This window comes from Leiobunum rupestre, chromosome 8 (genome assembly GCF_980474605.1).
Source record: "Leiobunum rupestre chromosome 8, qqLeiRupe1.1.hap1, whole genome shotgun sequence".
Taxonomy (NCBI): domain Eukaryota; kingdom Metazoa; phylum Arthropoda; class Arachnida; order Opiliones; family Sclerosomatidae; genus Leiobunum; species Leiobunum rupestre.
Window position 1 is genome coordinate 35,962,938 of NC_143391.1, and position 10,507 is coordinate 35,973,444.

At 37.1% G+C, this 10,507-nt stretch overlaps 2 long non-coding RNA genes across 5 annotated transcripts; one reads left to right on the forward strand and one right to left on the reverse strand.

Annotated features, from left to right (window-relative positions):
• Positions 1-170: 170 nt before the first annotated feature.
• Positions 171-2,480, forward strand: LOC149933288 (uncharacterized). 4 transcript variants are annotated; one of them, XR_016472859.1, is made up of 6 exons: positions 171-718; positions 776-900; positions 968-1,020; positions 1,080-1,201; positions 1,284-1,461; positions 1,529-2,480. It is a non-coding gene; the product is annotated as an uncharacterized LOC149933288 (long non-coding RNA). The 4 variants fall into 4 exon arrangements; XR_016472856.1 differs by having other exon boundaries at positions 1,284-1,444; XR_016472858.1 differs by having other exon boundaries at positions 1,284-1,439.
• Positions 2,481-3,771: 1,291 nt separating this feature from the next.
• LOC149933289 (uncharacterized) lies at positions 3,772-4,833 on the reverse strand. Its single transcript, XR_016472875.1, has 3 exons — positions 4,500-4,833; positions 4,296-4,435; positions 3,772-4,228 (listed from the first exon to the last, which is right to left on the reverse strand). It is a non-coding gene; the product is annotated as an uncharacterized LOC149933289 (long non-coding RNA).
• Between the last annotated feature and the right edge of the window lie 5,674 nt (positions 4,834-10,507).

Genomic DNA, 10,507 nt, shown 5'->3' on the forward strand with positions numbered 1-10,507 from the left:
AGGCGGCAGCATTCTAGTTACCTATGAGATTTCTATGGTTTGTACACTCCAATTCGAATTCACTAGGGCTTGCGAGTAGTGGTTTTAGCAAAAGTGGATATAAAACAGAAAGTCTGGGAGGAATAGGGTTCGTTAGCTTTCTCAGTGGTTTCCTTCAAAAATGAGGATCTGTTTCCCCTATACAATGATTGAGCCAATCAGGAACGATTCTGTTACGTTTGGCCCATGTCTCATGACGTCACGGTCAGAGGAAATAGTTCAGATGGGCGATGCTAGCTAACCCCGGTTAACCACGGTTAAGCTTAACCGGCGGTTAAGAGTTCTCATAGGCTGAAGTGGCCGTGACGTATGCCTATTGTAATTGGCTCCAGAAAATGAAAGGGGGAAAGGTTTCCCCCGGGAATTTGGCGTTATCTCTGATGTAATTCCGGGGGAAAGAACTTTTAGTTTAGAGGCGCTGTCTGTCCATGGACTGTATTATCGTATGTTAGTGTCGTGTATTAATTTGCAAAAATTTCGAGAAAAATTATATGTAAACCGTAATTTACACATTCTGGAGGTTGAATAATTAGATATGGAGTGCATATTTTTACGAAGAAGGTATATTTGAAGGTTTCAGGTTACTGGAAATCGTGCAGTAGTGTAGGCCTCTAACCCTTGCCTATTGTAAACAAATTAAGACCTTCGTTTGCTAGCTGAAGAGGTTTTATCTTCAGAAGTAAGATAACTACACTTGTTATAAGGTATAATTCTTAGACTAATTAAGTACTTTTAGATCTCGTTCATGCCACTCCCAACATCGGCGCTATTGCCTGTAAATACGTCGCGATGAAACCTCCAAAGTGCAAACAAAATGACGGTATGGATAAGAATGGAAATCACTCAATAAACGAAGAACAGGTATGAATATTTTCATGTTGAGAAGTATTTTTATTTTAACATTTGTTATAATGGTACCAACATTTAGGTAGCTTGATGGTTTTGGTTTCTTACAATCGCCTGGTCTCATTTGAAGTAATGGTATAAAATCTCATCTTCTAATAATAATAATTACACATTTTCAGACTTCTTTCTTGCAGAGTTACAAACTGCCAGACAATAATTGAAGCTATTGACTTTGTGCGTGTCAATATCAATTCCTTCGCAGTAAATAATAACAAATATGGATAAGAGAGGCGAATATCACATAATCATTCAATTGGTATCAGTATTTTCTTAGGGTTAAAATGGTGCAAAAGTTCAGTATTAGGTTTTTAATAATAACCAATTGTTTATAACATTAGGAGTTGACAGGCTGGAAACACGACTAATTTTTTTGGTGCATTGGGTTTACTTTCATCACGTTTACTTGTGTCAAAATTAAGGATTCTGATAAATCAGGATATTAATTCTGTAGGGATGTGATGCAAATTAATTAATCAAAATATTAAACTTTCAATGTAAGGTTTGCATAATAAATGAGTAATTTACTATTTAATTATTATTTACAGTTAAATAAAAATCATTAAAATTATAATCTTCGTTTCAGATTTGTGATCCCAGTATTGGACAAAGAATAATGGGGCCACGCATGAACTATAGCAGCTGCGGTTGAATATCAGTGACATGACAAAGTTATATTTGATATAATTATTTATTGTAAAAATATTTTGCCCTTTAATATCACAAGGGAAACTGTTTTTCAAAAGTGTTTAAAACATTTTCCTCTTATCACAAGTAAAGTGCACTCTCAAGCTTTAGAAGCTGAGAGACACAAGGCGAGTTTCACTAATTAAATTGAAACTAAGCATTTTAGCCACAGAAATGTTTTAACCCTCGAAAACCAAAAAGAGTGTAGGATGATATAAAATTTTTCACCCAAGAAATTGAAGTGTGGGTTAGCTTTTTTTCAATTAGTTTATGATGGGGAGAGTAGATGAATTTCTTTGCATAATCACTTAAATCGTTAGATAGTTCAAACATTTAAAAAAAGTTTGTGTTAGATACAAACTGTATCAGGGAAAATGCAGATATGGATTTACTGTTCCAATGCTATGCATATAGTTACTTATATTAAGTGTTTCCTTTCTATTAGTGATGGGCCTCATCCGATATGATTTTGGTATTGATTATTGATAAGCGGTTTACATTTAAATTACCGATTTTTTCAAACTAATATTCTCAAAAACAAGGCAGATGGCGCCACTAAGACTTGATATTGGTAATAAGCGGTATCCGAAAATTTTTAAAAGCAGTGTAGGTTTAATTACCCTATCGGCCAACATTATTATTGCGGAGAATAAGTTATTCTCCCCCCCCCTTAATGCTGTTGTGGTTAAATATTCTATGGTACTTTTGGTCATGGATGTTGGTATCATTTGATTCTGTTGGCCTAAAATTCATAAATCTACTAATATTTTCAAAATCTTCCTACCTTCTTGCAATTAGTCTTTTCAGTTTACATAGAGCCACGTTGTGGCAAATGCAAGAACCTCATAAGCTGCTGGATTTTCGTCTGCTAAGCAGACCCTTTTTTGAAAAACCGTCTGCTTAGCAGACGAAAATTCAGTAGTTCATGAGCTTTTCACATTTGCCACTACGTGACTCTATGTAAACTGAAAAGGCTAATTGGAGTTAATAAACTCACTTTTTTCCTAATGCATACTACCATAAGTATATTATATCAAAAGTATGCATACTACCTTAAGTATATTATTATTTCAAAAGTATATATCTTGTAAAACGTTCGCATATGAATAGGTAGTGTCATATTTATAGTAAAATCTTATAGACGGATGATACTAACAATTGTTACTTTCAAAACAGTCAATTCTGCATAGAAGACCAATTATGTCACCGAAGAGAAAAGCATATTTATGAAAAGGTGATGAAGTTAATAGGCTATAGCTGTCTAAAAAGTTTAGGAGAGTTGATATGCCCAAACTTACTTTACGCATATATTAGTGTTAAATATAATATAATTTATCCGATCACAATACCCATTTTTCGTAGTGGTAAATCAGTAGCAATATATTTTCAGTTTATTACTGATACTGATATTTTCCAATTAATAACGTTATGAAACTTGAAGCTGAACATTGCTACACTAAACTCTTTGACCATACACCAAACTTTCAAGGACACACAATCTATCCAATATTTGAAAAAATTAATATCGGCAAGCAATATTATATCGGTTTGAGCCCAACACAAGTTAAAAAATACAAATTATTGAATAAACTTATTGACTGTTGAGCTCTTCGTTGATTTAAAGCTAATTATGATATTTTAGAGTATAAAGGATATTCTAATAAAAATAATTCCAAGCCATTAGCATCTCCAGTTAATTGAGTCACACCACCCTTAAAATAAGGCAACTATCTTATTTGACTGTGAGTTATTGACACCCCTTACTCTTAAAGTGCCAATGAAGATTGAAACATTAATATCAATTATTCCCAAAGTAGCCCTTAGGAATTCCATTTCAATAAACTTGATACGGTTGCAACAGTCACATCAGTTGAACAAATCGTAAATTCTTTTAGACCTCTGAACTGGCAAATTTGCAACTATGTGTATTATTTCTGAAAACCAGGAAAACTATTTTTGAAGAGTAGCTCTTAACAAGTTTGTCTTTCACCATCTTTGCTGAAAATGTTCTTCGAAGGAGAATGAGAAGTGGTCACTCTCTGAAAATCGTGAGACTAAGTGGGTTCGCTTACCCAGTAAGAAAAAAATTGGTTACTTTTGTAAGGGACTATTTTTACATAGGCAAATAATTCAACTAAATGGTTATAAAACAACAAAACCCTTTTAATATTTCTCACCAAAACTTCTTACTGGTCTGCGGTTGGTTCTATCAAGGCGGTCCCAAGGCTATACGTTTAAATTGGAGGCTCTTACTATAGGTTCCGAGCGCCGTTCAGCTCCGGCTACTTCTAACACCTAACCTTCATGAGCTGATTCTTTATATTAATCTTTTCTATAGTACTCTAGCGCCACCTGTGGCCGTCGGTGGAAGGTTTTGGCAGTAAGCCAAAACCAGGCCTTACACTTTTTCACATAGTGTTACCTAAAATATGGACATCATACTTAAGCTCGATGTATAGTGTGACATTTTCTGTCTTGAAGCGTGTCAAGTTTTGTTAGAATAAACAACATTATACAATTTGTTTAGTTAATGTTTCCATTCAATGAAGCTGATGTAAATGAATGCGTCATGGGTAATCACAGACCACCAAGCCACCTTCTAAAAATAGGTACCATTATTACAAATGTTAAAATACAAATACTTCTCAACATGAAAATGTTCATACCAGTTCTTCGTTTATTCAGTAATTTCCATTCTTATCCATACCGTCATTTTGTTTCCGCTTTGGAAGTTACATCACAACACTTTTACAGGCAATAGTGCCAAAGTTAGGACTCTAATCGTAGTACATTAGCATTAACGAATCTATAAGTACTAAGTAATTAGTCTAAGAATTACACCTTATAACAAGTGTACTTATCTTACTTACTCGGCTTGAAAACAAATATCTTAGTTTAAAATAAGGCAAGGATTACAGGACTATACTACTGCACGATTTACAGTAACCTGAAACCTTCAAATATACCTTCTTCGTAAAAATATGCACTCCATACCTAATTTTTCAACCTCCAGAACGTGTAAATTACGGTTTACATATAATTTTTCTCGAAATTTTTGCAAATTAATACACGACACTAACATACACGTTCGAGGGACATTTTCCACAGCTTCACACGCCATTTTGAAATTTGAAGTGACCTATAGAACTTTTTCCGGTTGAACGTGACCTTTTGACAAGCTCATTTCCGTTCGAATTTCCATGATGTTAGTTTTCGCGCTCAAAGACAGACGGCGCCTCTAAACTAAAAATTCTTTCCCCCGGAATTACATCAGTGATAACGCCAAATTCCCGGGGGAAACCTTTCCTCTTTTCATTTTCTGGAGCCAATTACAATAGGCATACGTCACGGCCACTTCAGCCTATGAGAACTCTTAACCGCCGGTTAAGCTTAACCGTGGTCCAGCAGAATCCGGCTGCTAGTGGTAAAACCAAGAAGCATATCCTCCTTGGTAAAATTCCCGAAGACGTTGTCACGTCGGTTAATTTATTCCTTTTTGAAAAATTTTGCCTCTGTTAAGTTCAAGCGTGGCTCAAGCTCGTGAGAAATGTACACCAGAAGAGTTAGCTTTAAAGCCGAAAAGTAAATTTAGTCAGTGTAATTTATTAATAAAAGATTTGTATTCAATTGGTATTATACAAACTGTTATTCCTGTGGAGCCATATGGCGAGAGAAAAAAGTTTTTTTGGTTTATATATTTGTTTATTTTTTGAAATTTTTCGTTTTGTGTATCCCATTTATGAATATTAATAGAATAGACCCATAACCAAAGAGGGGCCGCAGACGAGGCTTAAGTGAGACCTCTGGACGAAACATCCTGTTTGTGACGTTTTGAACCAGGTGACCGCCATTGAAATATACAGGCGGAAGTAAGGAAACGGATGTTCCGTCCAAATGCTGAGTTGCCAGGTAAAAATGTTAATTTTCGGCCCCCCAACTTTCATCATGGGTCTATTAAGACTGTTTTTCATTTGTGTGCCCCATAATCCTACCTTTAATAATTTCCCATAGTATACCTCAAGTTTAATCAAAAATCCCCAATTGATTAAAAATCCTTTAATAAAGTTAATTAACCCCTACGATACTTGGTATGTCATGCGTGGTATGGTTAGAAAGCCCCGGAAAAATCCCAGAAGATAGATATAATTTATAATTCAAAATATTAAAGTTAAATTGAAAAAACCCCATAAAACTGAAAAGTTTATTTAAAACCAGAATTTAGCGAATCTATTCTATTCATTGTCCCACCTTAGTGTTACTTTCCCCCGATTGACAATCCGGCGCCCAGAAAAATAGACAAGAAACCCAGAAGGTCAGATTGCACTATGAGTCGACAATTCCAACAGGAAAGAGCGTCCGAATCCCCCCCCCCCTTTTCCACGCAAACTATATAGCGGCCGACCTAACCCCTGCCTTACAGTGTGAAAGGTCATATTTGGCTCTGGAAAAATCCCCGAAATTTAGTTGCCAAGGACAAAAAATAGAAAGTCATCCAAAAGGGATAGAAACAAAGACCCCTCCGATATAATAACCACGCCTTCCAAACCCCGAGAAAGTATAACCGCAGGTAAATACCACTACCAAGCCTACACTTCCGACACCCGACTTTTCCACCCCCGCTAGACGGAAGAACAACAAAACCAGAGAACGCAAAGGAAACAGCAAGATTCTAACAGGAAGAGTTCCGTAACAGAATCGGAACTAGAAGAGATCCCCAGTCCGGGCTTAGGCCGTGATATCCCAAGAACGTAGTTCCCGATGTCCCAATAAAAGATGAATAATGCACAATCCAAAAGAGGCGAAATGCCCATCACGTTTAATTTCAAATGAATCCCAAAATCCAAGAACGTTTTTTCCCGTGATGGAAAAAACTATCAGCAGATCGAGTCAACTAAAGGCACCCCTCCAAATCCACTAGTCGTCGAAGTATCATACGCGCGTGCGTGTGTCTTGCGTAATCCGGAACCCCGTAACCCGGAAGCTCCCGCAAATCGAAGAGCAGCCACGAAGAAAATCAAGTGTTTCAGATATTTTATTTTCTTAGATGAAAGCCCAGTGTGTAAGGACACGGCCAACTTCGCTTTCTCGCGCATCTCTCGCGCTACAGCGGCCATCTCATTCGTTGACGTTTCTGTGTTAACCTATGAGCAAAAGATGTGTATGACGTCAGCGCCCCTAGCGGATTATTATTTTTAGTATAGTTTTTACATTGGGGACAATATAACCACCGAGCGTGGCGCTCACCTCCTACACATTATAGTACAGTTTATAGGGGGAAAATCCTTGTTCGCGGAATTTCGACGAATGTGTTGGCCGTAGTAGCGCGAACAGCGCGTGATCAAAGTTGGCCGTGGTAAGGAGTACGAAGGTTTTTTTTTAGTAACCGCAAATGATAATTAGTTAAGTTAACGCGTTTTGAAAACCGTCAATTTCAATGCATTTTCGACAATAGTTTAATGTGAGTTCTATACTTTTTCTCCCGAGATAGAGCAGGACACGTGAAATCAAACTTTATGTTTGGTGTGTACTAAGGAGTAATACTGAAAATGAAATTTGTAGTGGTAGTGTAGTCTATACTTAACACTTACAAATAAGAGATTTGGGACGAAACTGAATATGTTAATGATATGTACCTCAAAGAACGGGATTTTTTAACAATGCAAAAAGTTTTAATCGCAATTTATTGTTTAAAAAGATATGATCAATGTAAAATTGTTACTTGCCAGCAATTTTTACAACGGGAAATACGACATATTTCGAGATTTGTTTGTTTATTTGATGACGTAGGACTGATGAGGAGGACGATTCTTTAAATGTCTAGACTTTAATACGTTTTGGAGAACGTAGGACTGATGACGAAAAAGGAAAAGGCTGAAATGCAGAACAGTACTAACTTTTAAGGGTTGGGAATTTTTCTCGTATTTCAACGCATTTTAGGTTTTTTTTAACCATACTATGACTTCTGTGTGATGTTGACTTATACAACGTCGAATGTACTCTAAGTATTGGCGCCTAACGGCGCCGCGCACTCGCTTCGCTCGAGCGCTGGGGGCGCGCAGCGCCTCCCCAACCCCATACTAAAAAAAGCTATGGGCCAACTATAACGCAACCTAGAGGACAGCACCAAGTCTGACGCATCCAGTATCATAAACCCGAAAACAATAAACAAAACCTAAAAAAAAACCAAAGTACCTATTGTTAAAAATAGCCCAAAGGACTTCGTTAACACGTGTGAAAAATCAACAATTTCAAGCATTTGCGAGGGTACGAAAAGTTCTTATCGACTAAATTTCAACTTGTGCAATCGAAAACAGACTATTGGCGCCGCCCCAACCCCATTCTTGCTATCACGATGGGCCGCCTATAACGCGACCTAGAGGACATTACCTAGCCATAACGCATCAAGTATTGTCCAAATACGCGGAAAACTAAAATAGTTAATTTGTGTTCAATGCTTCACATTGGCCCAAATAATTTATTGATATTCAATTAGTATAGACCAAAATGAAAGTTTGATTTCATGTGTCCTACTCTATCTCGGGGTAGAACAGCCAGTGAAATCTCCTGATAATACCAGTGAAAATTGAAAAATCCCATTCCCGATAACTTTTAATTTATATGTTTGCGGATAATAATTAATAAACCATTAAATTCAGCGTAAAAAATGCTACCAATAAATCGAAAAATAATAGGGGGGGCTATTCTTCACATTGGCCCAAAAGGCCATGACAGCGAAACCGTAACGTTGAAAATATCCTTGAAAACCCCCCCTTACTATTCCCTAAGACGAAAAAAACTACGTTTAAGAATATACGCTAATCCCAGACAGGTTAAAAGATTGAGTCTAGAGCCCCTAAAACCCTGTTAAATCAATACTCCCCAATGATTCCTCCAATACCAAGTTAGAGTGTTTTGCCAATATCCTGTCCCAAGAACGAGAAAAGCTCCGTGTCGAGAGCCCCGAACAATACCCCTTTATTCCAACCCGTATAAAAACCAAGCCCCCAACCCAAAAAAGTATCTTAACAGATTTTTACCTTGCCACGCCAGTCATAAGTTTAGAGCTACTCTCCCCAATAATTTCTTAAAATCGTCAAATAAATTTTAGCGCCTAACGCCAGTTTTTTCTATCTTTCTTTATTTTCTTTATCGCCCCCATTTTTTAAAGTGTTATTACCATATAAATCTCATAGGTAACTAGAATGCTGCCGCCTACGGCCGAGCTTGAAGCCAGTTCGCCTTGATCCTTCAGCCAATGAGAGGCCGTAGAGTGGTTCCGCCAAGGAGGATAATAATCCTCCTTGGTTCCGCGTAACTATAGCGGGAGCTAGGTGAGGTCATTCTCTCTGGTTACATTAAATTCTTGGCAGAACCACTCTTTGAGCTCTGATTGGCTGAGATCTGGATATCGTCTGCCACGGCGTTTGGTCCATTTGCCAGTTACACGGCAGCATTCTAGTTACCTATGAGATTTCTATGGTTATTACCATTATCATGGCTGCCAGGTATCCCGAGGATACGCCAGATTTATGTAAGAGATCCCATTTTTAATTTTTTGTTTATTTTTGCAATTTTTGTGTTATTATTATCTATCAATAAAAGACATTTCAATCGAGAATTTCATTGACTATCCTAAGTAACTCTCCGTTATCATAATCTTTCTTTTACTTATTGCCATCAACGCACTGCTACGTATCGTAAATAATAATCGATATAGGCGCGGGAGCGAAGGGGTAATAAAACCAGTGAAGATTTAAACCAAGGCTTAGCTAAAATTCCAGTAGATAGGGATGTACAGACAAATTTTAGTAGAGTGACATGGATTAAATAACCTTATAAGGTAATAGGGACTTGGCAGCTGGGGAAAGGTACGGGGGTCGCACAGGTGTGACGTCAGGTTATACGTATCATTTTTAAAGCGTACTCTAGCGGAAATTTTATCAACTAACCCGGCGGCCATGATGGTCATCTTTTTTCCTTTTAAACGTGGAGTCGTGAATAAAATAAAAATGAAGCCTTCTGGAAAAGTGTCTAGTAAAAACTATTTAGACCCTTATAAATTAAAAAAGAGTGAATATATTTCTACTGTGGAGAACGTAGAGCAAGGCACAAACACGAATTTCGAGCATCTCCCACCGATTCTTTACCCAGATATATATAATTATCTAATTTATGGGATTTCGCCGTTCACTTACGAACAACTAAAAAATTATAAAGGTTTGGACGCCTATAATCAATTTGTTTGCGGTTTCGTACAACAAGTTGCAGTTAAAGTAATTGAAAAGTCCAAGAATGTTGTAGTTAAATGCAGGGTAAGTGTTGACTTCATAGGTACGTATAGATTTACCTATAATAATTACTATCTTCTGTAGGTGTTACATTCTCAAAGGTTGAGAGAAACTCCGCTGAAAACTTGGATAATTTCGAATGAGTTTGGGGTAATAAAATCAGGGCATTGCACGTGCATGGCTGGCTTGGATGAGTGCTGCACTCATATCGCAGCTCTATTATTTTATGTGGAATATGCTGTTAGATACAGAGAGATTGTGACAGTGACGGGTAAAAAAGCGTACTGGAAAGTTCCAACGATGAAAGACATAACATATGGACCAGTAGTTAATTTGGAATTAGTTTCTGCCAGAGCTAAGCAAAAGCTTCTTGATGAGTCAATAGACTCTGCCCAAGCTGGTACAAGTTTAAAGTCCTCAAGTATAAAATCAAATATTAAGAAACATAAACAAATTCCTGCCATGAGCCTTGAGGAATTCAACGTGAGAAATCGTCGACTTTTTGAAAAGGATCCCAGAGCTGCGATATTTCGTACCTTGCCTGAGTTTTACGAAAGTTTCAAACCCAAATGTGTTGATGAAAAATATCC